The 22,295-nt window shown below is 45.4% G+C and overlaps 1 non-coding gene across 1 annotated transcript; it reads left to right on the plus strand.

The window, feature by feature from the left end:
• Nucleotides 1-5,289: 5,289 nt before the first annotated feature.
• Nucleotides 5,290-5,397, plus strand: LOC138079392 (U6 spliceosomal RNA). Its single transcript, XR_011144869.1, has one exon. It is a non-coding gene; the product is annotated as a U6 spliceosomal RNA (small nuclear RNA).
• The last annotated feature ends 16,898 nt before the right edge of the window (nt 5,398-22,295 follow it).

A 22,295-nucleotide genomic window follows, 5' to 3' on the forward strand; every position in this document is an offset into this window, starting at 1 on the left:
CCGATTCTTTACGACAACCATAAATCGCAGCACGCCAGGCCTCGCTGTCCATGACCAACTCCTCGAGTTTACCCAAACTCATATCCATCGAGTCAGTAATGCCATCCAGCCATCTCATCCTCTGTCGACGCCTTCTCCTCCTGCCCCCAATCCCTCCCAGCATCAGAGCCTTTTCCAATGAGTCAACTCTTCGCATGAGGTGGCCAAACTATTGGAGTTTCAGCTTCAGCATCAGTCCTTCCAATGAACACCCAGGAGTGATCTCCTTTAGGATGGACTGGTTGGATCTCCTTGCAGTCCAAGGGACTCTCAAGAGTCTTCTCCAACACCACAGTTCAAAAGCATCAATTCATCGGAGCTCAGCTTTCTTCACAGTCCAACTCTCACATTCATACATGACCACAGGAAAAACCATAGCCTTGACTAGATGGACCTTTGTTGGCAAAGTAATGTCTTTGCTTTTTAATATGCTATCTAGGTTGGTCATAAATTTCCTTCCAAGGAGCAAGCGTCTTTGAATTTCATGGCTGCAATCACATCTGCAGTGATTTTGGAGCCCCCAAAAATAAAGTCTGACACTGTTTCCACTGTTTCCCCATCTATTTCCCATGAAGTGATGGGACCGGATGCCATGATCTTCATTTTCTGATTGTTGAGCTTTAAGCCAACACTTTTGCTCTCCTCTTTCACTTTCATCAAGTGGCTTTTTACTTCCTCTTCACTTTCTGCCGTAAGGGTGGTATCATCTGCATATCTGAGGTTATTGACATTTCTCCCGGCAATATTGATACCAGTTTGTGCTTCTTCCAGCCCAGCATTTCTCACGATGTACTCTACATAGAAGTTGAATAACCAGGGTGACAATATACAGCCTTGACGTACTCCTTTTCCTATTTGGAACCAGTCTGTTGTTCCATGTCCAGTTCTAACTGTTGCCTTCTGACCTGCATCCAGGTTTCCCAAGAGGCAGGTCAGGTGGTCTGGTATTCCCATCTCTTTCAGAATTTTCCATGGTTTATTGTGATCCACACAGTCAAAGACTTTGGCATAGTCAATCAAGCAGAAATAGATGTTTTTCTGGAACTCTCTTGCTTTTTCCATGATCCAGCGGATGTTGGCAATTTGATCTCTGGTTCCTCTGCCTTTTCTAAAACCAGCTTGAACATCTGGAAGTTCACGGTTCACATACTGCTGAAGCCTGGCTTGGAGAATTTTGAGCATTACTTTACTAGCATGTGGGATGAGTGCAACTGTGCGGTAGTTTGAGCGTTCTTTGGCATTGCCTTTATTTGTAATTGGAATGAAAACTGACCTTTTCCAGTCCTGTGGCCACTCCTGAGTTTTCCAAATTTGCTGGCATATTGAGTGCAGCACTTTCACAGCATCATCTTTCAGGTTTTGAAATAGCTCAGCTGGGATTCTATCACCTCCATTAGCTTTGTTCATAGTGATGCTTTCTAAGGCCCACTTGACTTCAAATTCCAGGATGTCTGCCTCTAGGTGAGTGATCACACCATCGTGATTGTCTGGATCATGAAGATCTTTTTTGTACAGTTTTTCTGTGTATTCTTGCCACCTCTTCTTAATATCTTCTGCTTCTGTTAGGTCCAGACCATTTCTGTCCTTTATGGAGCCCATCTTTGCATGAAATGTTCCCTTGGTATCTCTAATTTTCTTGAAGAGATCTCTAGTCTTTTCCATTCTACTGTTTTCCTCTATTTCTTTGCATTGATCACGGAGGAAGGCTTTCTTATCTCTCCTTGCTATTCTTTGCAACTCTGCATTCAGATGCTTATGTCTTTCCTTTTCTCCTTTGCTTTTTGCGTCTCTTCTTTTCACAGCTATATATAAGGCCTCCTCAGACAGCCATTCTGCTTTTTTTTGCATTTCTTTTCCATGGGGATGGTCTTAATCCCTGTCTCTTGTACAATGTCACAAACCTCCGTCCATAGTTCATGAGGCACTCTATCTATCAGATCTAGTCCCTTAAATCTATTTCTCACTTCCACTGTATGATCATGAGGAATTTGATTTAGGTCATATGTGAATGGTCTAGTGGTTTTCCCTACTTTCTTCAATTTCAGTCTGAATTTGACAATAAGGAGTTCATGATATGAGCCAGTCAGCTCCCGGTCTTGCTTTTGCTGACTGTATAGAGCTTCTCCATCTTTAGCTGCAAAGAATATAATCAATCTGATTTCGGTGTTGACCATCTGGTGATGTCCATGTGTAGAGTCTCCTTTTGTGTTGTTGGAAGAGGGTATTTGCTATGACCAGTGTGATCTCTTGGCAAAATGCTATTAGTCTTTGCCCTGCTTCATTCCATACTCCAAGGCCAAATTTGCCTGTTACTCCAGGTGTTTCTTGACTTCCTACTTTTGCATTCCAGTCTCCTATAATGAAAAGGACATCTTTTGGGGGTGTTAGTTCTAAAAGGTCTTGAAGGTCTTCATAGAACCATTCAACTTCAGCTTCTTCAGTGTTACTGGTTGGGCCATAGACTTGGATTACCGTGATATTGAATGGTTTGCCTTGGAAACGAACAGAGATCATTCTGGCATTTTTGAGACTGCATCCAAGTACTGCATTTCAGACTCTTTTGTTGACCGTGATGGCTGCTCCATTTCTTCTGAAGGATTCCTGCCCACAGTAGTAGATATAATGGTCATCTGAGTTAAAAGCACCCATTCCAGTCCATTTCAATTCACTGATTCCTAGAATGTCGACGTTCCCTCTTGCCATCTCCTGTTAGACCACTTGCAGTTTGCCTTGATTCATGGACCTGACATTCCAGGTTCCTATGCAATATTGCTCTTTACAGCATCGGACCTTGCTTCTATCACCAGTCACATCCACATCTGGGTATTGTTTTTGCTTTGGCTCCATCCCTTCATTCTTTCTGGAGTTATATATTGGGCACCTACCGACGTGGGGAGTTCCTCTTTCAGTATCCTATCATTTTGCCTTTTCATACTGTTCATGGGGTTCTCAAGGCAAGAATACTGAAGTGGTTTGCCATTCCCTTCTCCAGTGGACCACATTCTGTCTGACCTCTCCACCACGACCCATTTGTCTTGGGTGGCCCCACCTGGCATGGCTTAGTTTCATTGAGTTAGACAAGGCTGTGGTCCATGTGATCAGATTGGCTAGTTTTCTGTGACTATGGTTTCAGACTGCCTGCCCTCTGATGCCCTCTCGCAACACCTACTGTCTTAGTTGGTTTTCTCTTACCTTGGACGTGGGATATCTCTTCAGGGCTGCTCCAGCAAAGTGCAGCCGCTGCTTCTTACCTTGGAGGAGGTCACCCCTCCTGACCTTGAACATGGAGTAGCTCCTCTCAGCCCTCCCCATGCAACCGCCGCTCCTGGACATGGGTTTGCTCCTCTCGGCCGTTGCCCCTGAGCTTGAACGTAGGGTAGCTCCTCTCAGCTGCTCCTGTGCCATCGCAGCCTGGTGCTCTCAGTCACTGCCCTAGGCTTAGGTAAGGCCAAAGGCTGAGCTTCCCGCCCCAGCCAGGAACGTGTTGACTTCTACATGCTTTTGGGAGAGTGAGCAACCTCAGTGTGGATGAGAAAACCAGGTTTAACTCTTACTTGGCCTCCCATTTGTTACTGTACTTTGGGGAGCAGGAACCTCCTTTCCTGACCTCATTTTCCAACTCCCCTGCAGTAAATGTAGCCTAATGAAATGAACCTGCAGCATGGCACAAGCTCTGGAGCCTGCATTTAAACACCTCTCAGTGCCTCAGTCTCCTTATCTGTAAAATGGGGAGAATAGAACCTATCAAATAGGGTTGTCTTGACGATGAATATTTCAGCATGCTTGTTGTTTGCCAGGCCACACTGAGTGCTTTCCATAGATTAATCCCTTTAATCCTCAGGACAGACCTGGGAAGTAGCCACAATTATTACTCCCATTTTATGGATGAGAACACTGAGGCTCCAGTTAAGTACCTCTCCCAAGGGCACCCAGCTGGGAAGTGGGAACTCTAGAATTTGAACTCAGACACAGTCTGGTGCACAGATAGTTCCCATATACCCTCTGCCTCTGTACAGGTGCAGCCACCCTCATGATCACCATCCCCCACCATCAGCTTGCACTGTGCTAAATCACTTCACTCATGTTCAACTCTTTGTGTCCCCATGGACTGTAGACTGCCAGGCTCCTCTGCCCATGGGATTCTCCAGGCAAGAATACTAGAGTGGGTTGCCATTTCTGCCTCCAGGGGATCTTCCTGACCCAGGGATCGAACCCGCGTTTCTTATGTCTGTCTTCTGCAATGGTAGGTGGGTTCTTTACCGCAAGAGCCACCTGGGAAGCCCGCCATCAGCTTGCTTATAAACAAACAGAAAGGCTTCCTGGAGGAGACAAGGCAGAAGCTGGGTCTGGAACCAGGGGGGAGAAGATTCTTGCACCACAGGCAGGAGAACGCCTTTGTGCAATAAGAAACTGAGTGTACCCAGATGTGCCTGGATGAGTGGCAGAGAGGGGGCCTGGAAAAGCCCTGCAGAGTAAAGTTACCAGATGTTCCAGTCACCTATTGGTGCATGTCAGTCCACCCCAAAAGATAGCTTACAACAAAGGACAGCCACCATTTTTGTAGCTCATGAGTCTGCACTCGGGCTTCTCATCTTTGCTCATGTGACATCAGTGGGGATCAAAAAGCAGCTAGAGGCTGGACAGCTGCGGCTCCTCAGGCACCTCGCTCTGTCTCTCAGCAGGCTTACCACATGGTCTCTAAGCATCACGGTCTTGGGGCGGCCAGCTTCCAACATGGCATGTCCAAAGAGAGCCCGAGGAGTCCATCGCCCTTTATGACCTGGCCTTGGAAGTCAGCCAGTGTCAATGCTGTCACACTCTGTTGGTCAAAACAGTCACTGGCTCGCCCAGACTGAGGGTGCCAGGGCAGGGCAGGGCCTGGACAGTACCTTTTGATGGGGGAGCGGCAGATTTCTGGCAGAGCCTGTGTGGGGTGACAAATACCACGCCAGACATCTTTAAAAATGTATTATCACAGGAGGTGACTGGGGCTGGAGCAAAGCGTCAGCCGTGGAGCCTGCTCTGCCTGTGCGTGGCAGACGCAGTCTCCAAGTCCTGGGTCAAGTGACTGTATGCCTCAAAACGTTTTTCAAAGCTTTTAAAAAATATTTACCTAAGTATGAAACATGATAAGGTGCACAGATCTTAAGTGGGCACTTAAAAGACTTTGACCTATGTCTCCACTTGGGGGATCACCACCCAGATCAAGACACTGACCATTTCCGTTGCCCAATCAAGAGGCGACTACTCGTGCTTGCTTCAGCAGCACATATACTAAAAAACTGGAACAATATAAAGAATATTAATGTGGCCCTTCTCAAGGATGACAGGCAAATTCGTGAAGTAGTCCATATTTTTGGAAAACAGAAGAATAGAGTATATTACTGTATATATAGCTTCCCAGGTGGTGCTAGTGATAAAGAACCTACCTGCCAGTTCAGGAGACATAACAGACGTAGGTTTGATCCCTGGGTCGGGAAGATCCCCTGGAGAAGGAAACAGCAACCCACTCTAGTATTCTTGCCTGGAGAATCGCATGGAGAGAGGAACTTGGCGGGCTGCAGAGTCAGACAAGACTTAATGTCTAAACAATAAGAGCAACATACATATATGAAGTCTAGAAAACTGATACTGATTAATCTATTTGCAGCATAGGAATAGAGATTCAGATATATAGAGAACAGACTTGTGGGCACAGCTGGGGAAGGAAAAGGTGGGATGAACTGAGAGAGTAGCACTGAAACCTATACATTGCCATAGCTAAAATAGATAACCATACGTAATATAGATAACCAGTTGGAATTTGCTGTATGACACAGGGAGCTGAACCCAGTGCTCTATAGGGATGGGGTGGGAGGATGGTTTGAGAGGGAGGGACATATGTATACCTATGGCTGATTCATGTTGTCATATGGCAGAAAACAGCACAACGTTGTAAGCAATTATCCTCCAATTAAAAAATAACACAAAAAGAGGCAACTACCCTTCTGTCTTCTGTCGCCACAGATTAGTTTCATCTATTTTTGTTCTTCATAGAAATGGAATTGTCCAACTTGTGCTCCTTTGTCTCTGGAGTCTTTCATTCACCACATTCACCACGTGGAAGTGAGGTTCTTCCACATAGGTACATATATGTGTAGTTCAGTTCAGTTCAGTTGCTCAGGTGTGTCTGACTCTTTGCGATCCCATGGACTGCAGCACACCAGGCTTCCCTGTCCATCACCAACTCCTGGAGCTTGCTCAAACTCATGTCCATCGAGTAAGTGATGCCATCTAACCTTCTCATCCTCTGTAATCCCCTTCTTCTCCTGCCTTCAATCTTTTCCTGCATCAGGGTCATTTCCAATGAGCCAGTTCTTTGCATCAGGTGGCCAGAGTATTGGAGCTTCAACTTCAGCATCAGTCCTTCCAATGAATATTCAGGACTGATTTCCTTTAGGATTGACTGGCTTGATCTCCTCGTGGGCCAAAGGACTCTCAAGAGACTTCTCCAACACCACAGTTGGAGTAGTTGTAGTAGGTACATATAGTTGTAGTAGGTGATAGATACAACACCATATTTGTAGTAGGTACTTAAATTTGTAGACTGTCGTGTATTTGTAGACAGTGTATCCGGTCTCGTCACTGAATAGCGTTCTGTTTTGTAAATATACTGTGTAATGGGCCAAAGCCTTTGACTATGTGGATCACAATAAACTGGAAAATTCTGAAAGAGATGGGAATACCAGACCACCTGACCTGCCTCTTGAGAAATCTGTATGCAGGTCAGGAAGCAACAGTTAGAACTGGACATGGAACAGACTGGTTCCAAATAGGAAAAGGAGTGAGTCAAGGCTGTATATTGTCACCCTGCTGATTTAACTTCTATGCAGAGTACATCATGAGAAACGCTGGCCTGGAAGAAACACAAGCTGGAATCAAGATTGCTGGGAGAAATATCAATCACCTCAGATATGCAGATGACACCACTCTTATGGCAGAAAGTGAAGAGGAACTAGAAAGCCTCTTGATGAAAGTGAAAGTGGAGAGTGAAAAAGTTGGCTTGAAGCTCAACATTCAGAAAATGAAGATCATGGCATCTGGTCCCATCACTTTATGGGAAATAGATGGGGAAACAGTGGAAACTGTGTCAGACTTTATTTTTGGGGGCTCCAAAATCACTGCAGATGGTGATTGCAGCAATGAAATTAATAGACGCTTACTCCTTGGAAGAAAAGTTATGACCAACCTAGATAGCATATTCAAAAGCAGAGACATTACTTTGCCGACTAAGGTCCGTCTAGTCAAGGCTGTGGTTTTTCCAGTATTCATGTATGGATGTGAGAGTTGGACTGTGAAGAAAGCTGAGCACCTAAGAATTGATGCTTTTGAACTGTGGTGTTGGAGAAGACTCTTGAGAGTCCCTTAGACTGCAAGGAGATCCAAGCAGTCCATTCTAAAGGAGATCAGCCCTGGGATTTCTTTGGAAGGAATGATGCTGAAGCTGAAACTCCAGTACTTTGGCCACCTCATGCAAAGAGTTGACTCATCGGAAAAGACTCTGATTCTGGGAGGGATTGGGGGGAGGAGGAGAAGGAGACGACAGAGGATGAGATGGCTGGATGGCATCACTGCCTCTATGGATGTGAGTCTGAGTGAACTCCAGGAGTTGGTGAAGGACAGGGAGGCCTGGCGTGCTGCGATTCATGGGGTTGCAAAGAGTCAGACACGACTGAGTGACTGAACTGAACTGAATGGGCAGCTGGGTAGTTCCTGTTGGGGGCTATTACAGATGCCGCTGCTGTGAATATCCATATGCCTTTCTAATACACATGTTTACACACCTCTGTTGGATTCACAGCCAAGAGTCGCCTGGCTTGGTCATGGGGTTGGCGTATGTACAATCTCAGTAGATCTGCCAAGCAGTCCTGCCACGTGCTTGACCATGTTGAGCTCCAACTGGTGGTTTGTGAGAGGCCCACATGCTTCCCAACACTTGATGCAGGCAATCTCATTTTACTCAGTCTATAGGAGGTGAAGTGGAAACCATTTTTCTGGAATGAAATCTCAGTACAGGTCATCGTTTCTAAGACAGATCAAAGGTGAAATGTAATGAAAGCCAATACTATGTACAAGGGGGAGTCTACTGGAATATCTTGCTATTGTTTTAGTTGGTTTTGCTTTATTTTATATGTTTATATTTTAGAGGTAATTACGTATTGTTAAATTTAAACTTAAAGCATATATGTGCCCTTGAAAAAAAACTACGAAGCCCTTCCTGCTAGAGTGCAAGCAGCAAAGAGGCAATGCTAAATAAAGGAACTTGGGATTTGCCTGGTGGTCCAGGGGTTAAGACTTCATGCTCTAAATGCCAGGGACCAGGGTTCAATCCCTGGTGGGGGAACTGAGATCCCACATGCTGCACAGTGCAGCCAAAGAAATAAATTTTTAAAAATAAATAAAGGAACTCATAAATGGAGTACTGAGGTGAGCATGGAATCCACTTTGGTAGTGGATTATAATTAACCAAGTGAAGAGGAATTCCCTGGTGGTCCAGTGGCTAAGACTCTGTGCTCCCCATGCAGGGGGCCAGGGGTTTGATCCCTGCTTAGAGAAATAGATCCCATATATTGCAGAGTTTGTATGCCATAACTAAAGATCCCACATGCTGCAGCGAAAACCCAGTGCAGCCAAATAACTAATTAAAAAAAAAAAGAAGAGTACGTGGTTTAAAAAAATGCAAGCAAAACTAGGAGAAAGAGATGTCTATAATCATGGTAGGAGACTTTAACACACATCTTTCAACAATTTGTGTGAATTTAGCAAAACTAGAAATAGGGTCAAAATCAACTATATTTCTCTCCACTGACCACAAAAATAAAACTGAAACTGCTGCTAAGTCACTTCAGTCCGGTCCGACTCTGTGCAACCCCATAGATGGCAGCCCACCAGGCTCCCCCGTCCCTGGGATTCTCTAGGCAAGAACACTGGAGTGGGTTGCCGTTTCCTTCAATTCATGAAAGTGAAAAGTGAAAGTGAAGTCGCTCAGTCGTGTCCAACTCTTAGTGACTCCATGTGCAGCCTACCAGGCTCCTCCATCCATGGGATTTTCCAGGCAAGAGTACTGGAGTGGGGTGCCATCACCTTCTCCAAAACTGAAGCTACTGAAGTCCTAAAAGATAATATAAGAGAAAATTTAGATGACCTGGAGTTCAGTGATGACTTTTTTGATAAAACATCAAAGACATAAGTGATGAAATCATTGATAAGCTGGACTTCATTAAAATTGAAAACTTGTAAAAGACACTGTTAAGAGAATGAGCAGACAAGCCAAGGGCTGGGAGAAAATATGCTAAAAGACATATTTGATACAGGACTGTTACCCAAAATATACAAAACTCTTAAAATACAAAGAATAAGAAGATGAACAACATAACTGAAAAAAAAGTAGCAAAATATCTGAACAGACACCTCCAGGAAATATCTACAGATGGCAAACAAGCATATGAAAAGGCACTCAACATCACGTGTTAGTAGGGGTTTGCAAATTGAAACAACAATGACACGCTGCTGTGCACCTACTAAAATGGCCAAAATCCAAAACGATGAAAACACCAAGTGCTGGTGAGCAGCAAGAACTTTCTCTCTTGGCTGATGGGAATGCAAAAGGGCACAGTCACTTTGGGAGATGGTTTTTTTATAAGACAGTTTCTTATAAATTAAACATACTCTTATACCATATGATTCAGCAATCCTTTACGTCTTAATATTTACCCAAAAGTGCTGAGAACTTAAGTGCACACAAATATTTGCACCTGGATATTTATGGCAGCTTTATTCATAGCTGGCAAAATTTAGAAGCAACCAAGAAGTCCTTCAGTAGGTGAACAGTTAGATAATTGCGGTGCATCGAGACAAGGGAATATTATTCAGTGCCAAAAAGAAACGAGCTCTCAAGCCATGAAAAGACATGGAGGAAAGTTAAGTGCATATTACTAAGTGAAAGAAACCAATCTGGAAAGGCTACATACTGTGGGATTCCAACTTTATGACATTCTAGAAAAGGCCAGACTATGGCGATAGCAAAATGGTTAGTGGTTGGGGGAAGGAAGGATGGTAAATGGAGCACAGAGGATTTCTAGGGCAGTGAGATTCTTCTGTGTGGCACTATAATGATGGATGGATGTCATTATGCATTTGTCAAAACCCGTAGAATGTACAACACCGAGAGTGAACCCTTGTGTAAACTACAGACTTGGGTGATGATGTATCATAGTTTCATTGATTAAAACAATGAGATGTTGATAGTGGGGGAAGCTATGCATGTGAAGGCAAGGAATAGATGAGAATTCTCAGTACTTTTCTCTCAATTTCTCTGTGAGCCTAAAATTGCTGGAAAATAATAAAATTCTATTTTTAAGAAATGAAGCCATCTATAAGAGCATCCAAAATATCAATTTCCTAGGAAGAAATCAAACAAAAGGCGTGCAAGACCACTGCACTGAAAAAGACAAAATATTATTATGTGTTAGTCATTAGGAAAACGAAATAAAGACCATAGTGAGGTCCCATTTCACACCGAGTGGGATGACTATAATCAAAATGACAACCAGTAACAAGTGTTGGCCAGGATGTGGCGAGATTAGAACCCTGTCACATTGCTAGTAGGATTGTAAAATGGTGCAGCTGCTTTGGAAAACAGTTTAGCAGCTCCTCAAACAGTTAAACATAGAGGTGCCCTATGACTCAGCAATTTCACTCCTAGATATACAATACCCAAGAGAATTGAAAATATATGCCCGCACAAAAACGTATACATGATGTTCGCAGCAGCTTTACTCATATTAATAACAGCCCCAAAGTGGAAATAACCCAAATATCCATCAACTGATAGATGGATGAACAAACAATGTATATCTAGACAATGGAATATTCAGTTCAGTCACTCAGTCGTGTCCAACTCTTTGTGACCCCATGGACTGCAGCACGCCAGGCTTCCTTGTCCATCACCAACTCCTGGAACTTGCTCAACTCATGTCCATAGAGTCAGTGATGCCACCCAACCATCTCATCCTCTGTCATCCCCTTCTCTTCCTGCCTTCAATCTTTCCCAGGATCAGAGTCTTTGCCAGTGAGTCAATTCTTTGCATCAGGTGGCCAATGTATTGGAATTCCGGCTTCAGCACCAGTCCTCCCAATGCATATTCAGGACTGATTTCCTTTAGGATGGACTGGTTGGATCTCCTTGCAGTCCAAGGGATTCTCAAGAGTCTTCTCCAACACCATAGTTTGAAAGCATCAATTCTTTGGTGCTCAGCTTTCTTTATAGTCCAACTCTCACATCCATACATGACTACTGGAAAAACCATAGCCTTGACTAGATGTACCTTTGTTGGAAAAGTAATGTCTCTGCTTTTTTAACATGCCATCTAGGTTGGTCATAGCTTTTCTTCCAAGGAGCAAGCATCGTTTAATTTCATGACTGCAGTCACCATCTACAGTGATTTTGGAACCCAAAGAAATAAAGTCTGTCACTTTTTCCATTGTTTTGCCATCTATTTTCCATGAAGTGATGGAATCAGATGCCATGATCTTAGTTTTCTGAATGTTGAGTTTTAAGCCAGTTTTTCCACTCTCTTCTTTCACTTTCATCAAGACACTCTTTAGTTCTTCTTTGCTTTGTGCCATAAGTGTGGTGCCATCTGCATATCTGAGGTTATTGATATTTCTCCCAGCAATCTTGATTGCAGCTTGTGCTTCATCCAGCCCAGCGTTCCGTATGATGTACTCTGCATATAAGTTAAACAAGCAAGGTGACAATATACAGCCTTCGTGTACCCCTTTCCCAATTTGGAACCAGTTTGTTGTTCCATGTCTGGTTCTAACTGTTGCTTCTTGATCTGCATACAGAATTCTCAGGAGGCAGTTAAGGTTGTCTGGTATTTCCATCTCTTTAAGAATTTTCCACAGTTTACTGTGATCCACACAGTCAATAAAGCAGAAATAGATGTTTTTCTGGAACTTTCTTGCTTTTTCCATGATCCAGCGGATGTTGGCAATTTGATCTCTGGTTCCTCTGCCTTTTCTAAATCCAGCTCGAACATCTGGAAGTTCACGGTTTACATACTATTGAAGACTGGCTTGGAGAATTTTGAGTATTACTTTGCTAGCATGTGAGATGAGTGCAATTGTGCAGTAGTTTGAATATTCTTTGGCATTGCCTGAATAATGGAATATTATTCAGCCATAAAAGAGAGAAAGTGCTGATAAATGTTTCAACATAAATGAACCTAGAAAACATGATGCTAAGTGAAAGAAGCTAAACACAAAAGGTCACATTTTTATGATTCCACTTCCATATATTTAAAGTTCAGAATAGGCACATCCAGTAGAGACAAAAAGAAATTCGTGGTTGCCGAGTTGGGGGAAGGGGAGTGTAGAGAATGACTGCCAATGGGGATGGAGTTTCTTTGGGGAGTAATAAAAAATATTTTGGAATTAGGTAGTGGTGATGTTTGTACAATTTTGTAAATATACTTTTTTAAAAACCCACTGAATTGTACACATTTTTCATTTGCCATGCCACATGGCTCATGGGATCCTATTTCCCCAACCAGGCACTTGAACCCAAGCCCTCAGCAGTTAAAATGCATGATCCCAACCACTGGACGAACAGGGAATTCCTTGTATGCTTCTTTTTTTTTTTTTTGGCAGCACTAGGTCTTTGTTACAGTGTGTGGGATCTTCGTTGTTTGTGGGGTCTTTATTCCCTGACCAGGGATTGAACCTGAATCCTTTGCATCAGAAGGCAGACTCTTAGCCACACAGGGAATTCCCACTCTGTCTACTTTAAATGAATGAATTGTATGGTATGTTGAATTGCATCTCAATTTTTTATTTTTTAATAACATCATTATTTGAGATTAAATATGATCTAAATAAACCGAGAGCTATATCATTTTCATGGACTAGAAGCCTCAATATTTTAAACATATCAGTTCTTCTTAAATTAATTGCAAGATTCAACACAATCCCAATTCAAAAATCCCAGAGTTTTCCCCCTGAAATTAAACAAATTGATTCTAAAACGTATATGGAGATGCAAAGGAAAAGCCATTGACATAAAAAAAATAAATTAAAGAACAAAACCACAGAACTTACTGTACCAGACATCAAGAACTACTGTAGAAACAAGAATTTAAACAGTGTGGCATTGGTTCAAGAGCAGACAAACAGAATTCCCTGTTCGTCCAGTGGTTGGGATCATGCATTTTAACTGCTGAGGGCTTGGGTTCAAGTGCCTGGTTGGGGAAATAGGTTCCCATGAGCCATGTGGCGTGGCAAATGAAAAGTGTGTACAATTCAGTGGGATTTTTTAAAAGTATATTTATAAAATTGTACAATCATCACCACTACAGTCTAGAAACAACCCACACATGTGGCACATATGACATAGCAGTGCAATGGGAGAAGGATGATCTTTTCAGGAAATGGTGCTGGGCCAACTAGATAGAATATTGTGGGGAAAATGCATCTTGATTCCTCTAATGGCTTCCTGTAGCTGCTGTAAAAAATATTACCAGAAACTTGTAGCTTAAAACCATAGAACTTTATACCTTCACAGTCCTAGAGATCAGAAGTTTAGAATCAGTATCACTGGGCCAAAATTAAGGTATTAGCAGAGCCAACACCTTGGAGGCTGTCAGAGAGAATGTTATTTGCCTCTTCCCATCTCTGGAGCTGCAGGCACTGCTTGGTTCCTGGTTATATCAATACAGTCACAAGGCAAGCAACTTCAAATCTATCTCTGTCTGCTCCATCTTCATAGGGGCTTCCGTGTGTGTGTGTGTGTGTGTGTGTGTGTCTTTGTGTGTGTGTGTGTGTGTGTGAAATCTCCCTCTGCTTTCCTCTTACAAGAATGCACATGGTTGTATTTAGGACCCAACTAGATAATTCAGGATAATCTTTCTCACTCAAAACCTTTAATTTAATCACTCTGCACACACTTTGTTATAGAAGGTAACAGTTCCAGGAATTAGGAGGTACGCATCATTGGGAGACCATTTTTTCAGCCTAATGTAACCCCTACCTCACACCATAAACAGAAATAAATTCCATACCTAAATGTGAAAGAGTGAAATAATAAAGACTTAGAAGAAAGCATTAAGAGAACATCTTCATGACCTTGAAAGAGGCAGGGTTTTCTTAAACAAAAAACAAAGGAGCTAATAATTTTTTAGCAAAGTATATCAGAATTAAGAACTCTCCTTTAACAAAAAATACATTTTGAAGAGTTAAAAGATGACCCACAAAGTGGGAAAGGATGTTTGTAATGAACATATACAGCAAAAAAACTTCTGCTTGAAACATACATAGAACTCCTACAAATCAATACAAAAACACCCAACATGACATCCTAATAGCAAAATAAATCAACTATACACCAACAAAACTTTTTAAAAAGAAAAATAGGCAAGACTTGAACAGATCGAAGTGGATACCCAAACGGCCAATAAATACATGAAAAGGTGTTCGGCTTCATTAGTAATCAGAGAAATGCAAATTAAAACCACAATGCCATAGCACAATACACAGGCTAAAATGAAAAAGGCAAAAATATCAAGGATGAGTGAAGATATGGAGTAATCCAAACTGGTGGGAACGTCAACTGTTACCATCACTTTGGAAAACCTTTTGGCAGCTTCTGCTAAAACAGAAAGTGCGTGGGTGCGTGCTTCAGTCACTCAGTCGTGTCCAACTCTTTGCCATCCCATGGACTATAGCCCACCCGGCTCCTCTGTTCATGGGATTTTTTCCAAGCAAGAATACTGGAGTGGGTTGCCATTTCCTCCTCCAAGGGATCTTCCTGACCTAGGGGTCAAACTCAGGTTCAAGTCTCTGGAATGGGTATCCATTCCCTTCTCCAGGGATCTACCCGACCCTGCGTCTGCAGGGTCTCCTGCGTCTGCAGGTGGATTCTTTCACCACTGAGCCACCTGGGAAGCCAAAACAGAACGCGTGTAGGCCTGTGACCTAGAAATTCTGCCTCTAGGTGTAGATCCAACACTTTCACCAAAAAGACACATACTAAGCTAGAATACTCATAGCACACTGTTCGTAATGGGCAAAACCTGGAAGCTATCCAAATGTCCATTAATAGTAAAACAGATGAAATAAAGTGTGGTGTAGTCACACAGTGGGGCATTACAAGCCGTGAGGATAAATAATGTACAACCACGGGCAACAGTGTGACTGGATCCCACAAACAAAATGTTGAGTGAAAGGAGCTGCCTACAAAAGAGGACATGATGCCATTTACATGGAGAACAAAGACATCAAAATCTCAGAGGTCAGGACAGTTAGTACCATTTGTGGGGAGTTGGAAGAGACACTGAGGAGACTCACGGGGAGCTGGTTGTGTTCGTGTGGGTTTTTTTGTGTGTGTGTTCATGTGTTTATCTGGGTGCTGGCTGCCTGTTGTGTTCACCCTGTATACACTTATGATATAGATATAGATATCTGGTGGTTCAGATGGTAAAGAATCTGCCTGCAACGGTGGAGACCCTGGTTCGATCCCTGGGTCAGGAAGATTCCCTGGAGAATAGAATGGATACCCATTCCAGTATTCATACCTAGTGAATTACAGTCCATGGGGTGGCAAAGAGTCAGACATGATTGAATGACTCATTCACACACACACACACACACACAATCCTATGGATCAAATGTAAAAGCGTCATTAAGTGACAGAGCAAATGTAGAATGTTGATTGCTTGCCACTGTTTTTTTAAATGGGAGTGTGTGAATATACATGCTGCTGCTGCCGCTTCTGCTAAGTCGCTTCAGTCGTGTCTGACTCTGTGCGACCCCATGGACTACAGCCCACCAGGCTCCTCTGTCCATTGGATTTTCCAGGCAAGAGTACTGGAGCGGAGTGCCACTGCCTTCTCCGGAATATACATGCAAGGGCGTGTATATGTGCATATATACATACCTGCATATTATCATGCAGGGATCATTCCTGGAAGAATGTGGAAGAAACAGCTCAGCTTATTGCCTTTCAGAGGAGAACTGGAAGCCTGCATAAAGTTTCTAATCCAGTAAGTATGTTTTTTAAGTTATTAAATAGTTCACACACATGAAAATGTTTAGAGAAAAACAATAAACACCTAATTGCTTTGTTTTGTTTTTTAAGACCAATGTTTGGAAAGTATGGAGAAGCAATGAGGTCCACAGACCATTTCAGTGAAAGACTAAATTCTGGGTTCTCCGGGTTTCTCTACAAGGGGCTGCCCGGGGGTGCTCATGTGCATCCCTGCTCCTCTTTCATGTGGGCAAATGTAGACCCGGAAAAGCCTCGCAGCGGCCAGAGTGGACAGGTCCTGCCCCTAGCCCGGTGCACTAGTCTAGTTTGTGCGGTGCGGCTTTGGAGTCAGACGGGAGTCGAAGTTGTGAGACCTTAGCAAGTCACAGCCTCTCTGAGCCGAGGTCTCCTGGTCTGGGGGCTATGTTCCCCACTTCACATCGAGGCCAGCAGAACCCACCTGTGTGGAGCCGGGGAACAGCCGGAACTCCGTGGACGCACGGCTCCACTTGTCGGCAGGGCAAGGACCGGGCTGGAGCCTCGGACTGCAGCGCTACAAATGAACACAAGGTGGCGCTCACCCCAACAGGTTTAGCCAGGTCCCCGCCTCAGGGCGTTGGCTGCTGGAAGAAGGGAGGCGGGGCAGGAGCTACTTCTGCACACGCGTCCGTGACTTCTGGGCCCTGGGAATGAAAGGGTGAACAGTGGGGCGTCCTGCCTGAGGCACGACTGGAGGGACCGGGAGTCCTGAAGAAGGGGAAAGAGGAAAGACTCTCCATCTGGGATGAAGCGCTGGGATTAGAGTTTAGGACCTTGTGGTGTGTTGAATGGTAACCCCCACTCCCCAAAAGATAGGTTCACCTGGAACCTGTGGGTGACTTTATTCGGAAAAAGAGTCCTTGTAGATGTAATTCAGATAAGGGTCTTGAGGTGAGATTATCCTGGATTATCCAGGTGGACCCTGAGTCCAATCGCAAGCGTCCTTGTAGGAAAAGATGCTGATGCAGAGGAGGCCATGTGGACACAGAAGCAGAGTTTGAACTTTTACAGCCACAGGTAGGGAACACCTTGAGCCACTGGAAGCTGGACGCCTTGTGAGGGAGCACAGCCTTGCCCACACTGCGGTGAGGGGATAAATCACCACTGCTTTAAAGCAGAATGCCTTAAGGTGCCAGGCGGTACCTCGTTTGTTTCAACAGCCATGAGAAGCTAACAGAGACGTGGAAATTCTCTTCCCAGTGCTCTGTCTGCTGACCTTCCCCCAACCCCAGTGGCCTACAGATGACACCCAAGGCCCCCCAACTCCTGAACCCCACTCTTTCCTCCCCAAGCCCACTGTGAAAGCATCTTCTGCTTTTGGTTCCATCTGTCCGGGCAGCCCTTCCCTCATGGGTCCCCTGGACAACTCCTATACACCCCTTAAGGCCTATCCTGAAACCCTCTCCTAAGAATACTGGTATATTCTGAATCAGTATCTCCCAACACACCTGGACTCCTCCATTCCCCCCAGCCCACCGTGTGGTGTCTATTCACTCATCGTATTGTTGACGTTGTTCATGTTACTCGCTCAGTCATGTCTGACTCTTTGTGACCCTGTAGACTGTAGCCCACCAGGCTCCTCTGTCCTTGGGATTTCCCAGGCAAAAATGCTGGAGTGGATTGTCATTTCCTTCTCCAGGGGATCTTCCCAACCCAGGGATCAAACCTGGGTCTCCTGCATTGCAAGCAGATTCCCTATCTTCTAAGCCACCAGGGAAGACTGATGATGTTAGATGTCATGGAAAAACCAAATGAACTTCCTGGCCAACCCAATGTCATCGCATCCATTCAGCTGTGTGTCCCTCTGACACTGGTCCTCATCTCCAGGCTTTTCCATCCCACAGCTACTCATTCAGGCCTCCATGTGTCTCACCAAGACCCTGGTACCACCTCCTTGCTGGTCTCCCTGCCCCAGTCTGGCCTTCCAGCTTATCACCAGTCTGTAGCCTTGGTGCTCATGTCTGCAAACGTCCTTCCTCTGCTCAAAAACCATCTGTAGCTCCCCACTGCCCTAAGGAAAGTGTCCACAGGAAAGGACACTACTTCCAGTGATCCTTCCTACCTCTCACTCCACCCAACCAATGTCCGTCACACCCATGTGCAGCACACTCCTGGGCCCATGCATAGACAGGCTCCTTCATTGGAAATCCCTCTCCCTGTATGCCAGGCACGCTGTGACCCATGTGCTGACCACATACCAGGGGCTGTTCTAAGTACTTTACATGAGTGAAATCCTTTAACTCTTATAACAGCCCAAGGAGAAAGGCTCCATCACTGTGTCCAGTTCATAGCTGGGAAAACTGAGGCCCAGATGGGAGAAGAACCATTCAGAAGTGGCAGAAGCATCTGATTGCAGCCCACACTGTCATTTCCCCGATGTGGGCCTCAGAACTGCCAATATCTCACCCTGCTCCCCTATCCATGCCACAACCACCCAACCCCAGATTAATGGCTCTCTCCTCTGTGGATTCTGAATTTGGTAAACCTGTGCCTCACTGCACTGTGCAGGAATTAGCTGATAATACAGTAATCTCCATATCAGGAAGCTTCTGGATAACTTCGCTTTATTTCTCTGGGTCTGTGGTAACTGGTGCAGCGTAAGGGGTTCAGTAAACTAGAATGAATGAGTGAATGGTTTCCAGGGATGTCAGGTCCTGAAGCTTTCTCAGTCTCCTCAAAGAAAAAAACACATTATGCAAATTTTCTGAGGCTGGACCTCTTCCTTCTCCTCTCCCCTACACTGCTCCCCAGTTTCTAGGAGGGCACTGGGCCCTCCAGAAAATGCCCCAAGCTCTCTCGTGATGCGCTTCCTGATTACTGATGAAACCAGGGTTAAAGCTGGTGAATCATGAGCCACCGCCAGCCAGGGCATGTTGGAGTGCCAAGTGGGAAGGGAGAAGCCAGGTTCCCCACCAACCTCTCTTCCCACCACTGTGTGGCCTCCCCCAGCCTCTGGATTCCTGGTGACACTAGCTGGAAAAGGGCTACCCCCTGGGGACTTCCCTGGTGGCCCAGTGGTTAAGACTCTGCTCTGCCAATGCAGGGGCCCTGGGTTCGATCCCAGGAAACTAAGATCCCACATGCCATGTGATGCTTCCAGAAGATAAAAAAAGAAAAAAGAAAAAAGAAAAGGACTCGCCCTGGAGGTAGGTGACTTGAACAACTCCTAGACTGACCCCAGTCCTCCCACACCCTACCTTGGCCACTCCCAGGTCCAAAAGAACCCACAGCCTAACAGTTCACAACCCCCCTCCCCATCCTTGACCTTCTAACTTGTTGATGATACCTAGGGAGGTGCTGCACCCCCATTTAGAGGTAGGGAAACCAGTTCCAGGAGAGAGTACTACACAGAAGAAGTAAGCAGGGCACAGGAAGTTGAATCCCATTTTTCTGTTTCCCAAGGTGGTTTGAAGCAGGACTGGTCATTTCTTGATTCTAAGGTCACACCCTTAGAGCAGGGGTTTCCAACTTCAGGGATCTAATGCCTGATGATCTGAGGAGGAGCTGATGTAATAATCATAGAAATAAAGTGTACAATAAATGTAATGCGCTTGAAGCATCCCCAAACCATCCCCATTCTTACCCCATCTGTGGAAAACTGTCTTCCACAAAACCAGTCCCCAGTGCCAAAAAGGTTAGAGACTGCTATCTTAGAGGACAAGGAGCCAAAAATATGAACCCCTCAGCTCTGACCCAAGACACCTGGAGGGATCTTATCAAACAGCCCAGGGACCGGAAGCAGGTGGGGAAACTACAACCCAATGGTTAAGAGCTTATGTCCAGGTTCAAGTCCCAATCTGACTCCTAAGAAGTCACAGAGTTCCTGCGACCTTGGACAAGTTTCCTAGCTTTCATAGGCCTCAAGTTTCCCCATCAGTAAGATGGGAGCCACCCTGAGTACCTACCCATCACAGGATTGCTGTGAGGATTGTCTGAGTTAACGCAGAAAGGGTTTAGAATAGGTGCTGCTGCTAAGTTGCTTCAGTCATGTCTGACTCTGTGCGACCCCATAGACAGCAGCCCACCAGGCTCCTCCATCCACAGGATTCTCTAGGCAAGAACACTGGAGTGGGTTGCCATTTCCTTCTCTGTAGAATAGGTGAGGCATACTCAATAAACAGCACAATTTTAAAAGAGCATGTTTTGAAGGAATTGTCTCCCCGAGGAGGAAGCAGTTGGAGTGAATTCTTGTCATCAGAGAGGAATGTTCCCCATACCTGCCTGATAGAAGGTCCAGGCCTGGGGCCTCCTTACAAACCCCACAGCTTGTCTCACCCCAGACCTGGCAGGTCAGAGACTAGGCGTGGGAAGCAGGTGTTTTTAATAAGAGCCCCTGGGGGTTGCTTGACTCCCGCAAGCCTGGGAATCCCAGGGGCTGAGTACCATGTCTTTTTCTGTAGACTCTTCTGGTAAAACACCTGCCACCCACCTGTCATCATGTCCTTGGGGGAAAACCAACTTTCTCTTTTTCCCAGTTAGTAATAATATTTAGCTGGTTGAAAAGACTCATGAGGGACTTCCCTGGTGGCTCAGTGGTAAAGAATCCACCTTCCAACGTAGGGACTGGTTGAGGAACTAAGATCCCACGTGCTGCAGAGCAACTCAGCCCACACTCGGCAACTACTGAGCCCGCATGCTGCAACTAAGACCCGAAGTAGCCAAATAAATAAATACATTTTTTAGAAAAGATTCGCTAGCGCCAGGGCCCGTGTTGCGCTTCCCAGGTGGCGCTAGTGGTAAAGAACCCACCAGCCAATGAAACAGACATAAGAGATGTGGGTTTGATCCCTGAGTCAGGAAGATCCTCTGGAGAAGGAAATGGCAACTCACTCCAGTGTCCTTGCAGGGAAAATCCCACGGACAGAGGAGCCTGGTGGGCTAGAGTCCAGGGGGTCACAGAGCTGGACACGACTGAAGCGTCTTAGCACACAGCACACGCAGTACCAGGTGCTGTGCTGTGCGTGATGCTGTCATGCCCGACTCTTTGCGACCTCATGGACTGTAGCCCGCCAGCTCCTCTGTCCATGGGATTCTCCAGGCAAGAATACTGGAGTGAGGTGCCGTTTCCTCCTCCAAGCGATCTTCTCAACCCAGGGTTCAAGTCTCCTGCATTGGCAGGTGGGTTCTTTACCACTGGCGCCACCTGAGTGATATGCTAAATTAATTCCATTCACCAACAGCCCTCTGATGCAGGTCCTCTCTTTAACCCCATTTTATAGAGCCCAAAACTGAAGCCAAGGAAGTTAATAACTTGCCCAAGGTCACCACTGTGGGGAAGTGCCTAGATGCTCTGGCTCAGAGCAGGTCTATCAGGAACTGGAAAGTCTTCCATCTTTTTCAAGTTTTCCACCTTCTGGCCTGGGGCAAAAGAGGGAGCTCCAGAGCCACAGAAAGTCCAGGCTTTGAGGCCCTGAAGACTGATCTCATCCCCCCTCTCCACCCATAATCTCCCCTGGCTCGCTTATTTGCATCTTTTTCTAGGTCCATCATGTTGCTAGCATTTCTCTGGAAATGTCATGCCTTTGATCAAGTTGTTTCCAAGGTCAGGCACATCCTTCCTAATTTTAGGCTTCCGTGTAGAGAGAGTAGCCTCCTCCAGGAAGCCCTCCCTGACTGCCTTCTCTGGGATAGCTGGCTCCTGGGGTACCCACTGCCCACTAGGGGATGACTGCCTTGAGCACTAAGGATGTTGTATCCTATAGGTCTGTCTCCAGGTTCTCTGAGCGAGAGGGTGGGATGTGGGAGAGGTGAGATAGAGAACAGGTGTCACTGATCTTCTGGGTTAGGTGAGGGAAGAGGACAAGGTCAGGTCTCCCTCTGCCCAGCCTCTTCACTGGCCATGACCCTCCGGCCCTCGATCAGTACCTCCTGTAGGGCAACCACAGGCTGGGACTGCCTGGAGGTGAGGAGGGCAGGGGCTATTTGCTTCCTCCAGGACACTTTGGCCAACCCCACCTCTGTCTGCCCCCACTCCAGCTCCTCAGACCTAGGGCTTTGAACAGAGGGTGATACTTCTTGAAGGTGTGAAGTGACATCTTGGTACCATTTTTCTCTGGCTGGTCCCAAGCCCCACTGGGGGCCCTGCCTCATCCTTCCCGGCATGAAGGACTCAGGAGAAAACATGGTGTGTGCAAGATGAGGCTGATGGCATTAC

The sequence above is a fragment of the Capricornis sumatraensis genome, chromosome 4, assembly GCF_032405125.1.
Source record: "Capricornis sumatraensis isolate serow.1 chromosome 4, serow.2, whole genome shotgun sequence".
NCBI classification, from domain to species: domain Eukaryota; kingdom Metazoa; phylum Chordata; class Mammalia; order Artiodactyla; family Bovidae; genus Capricornis; species Capricornis sumatraensis.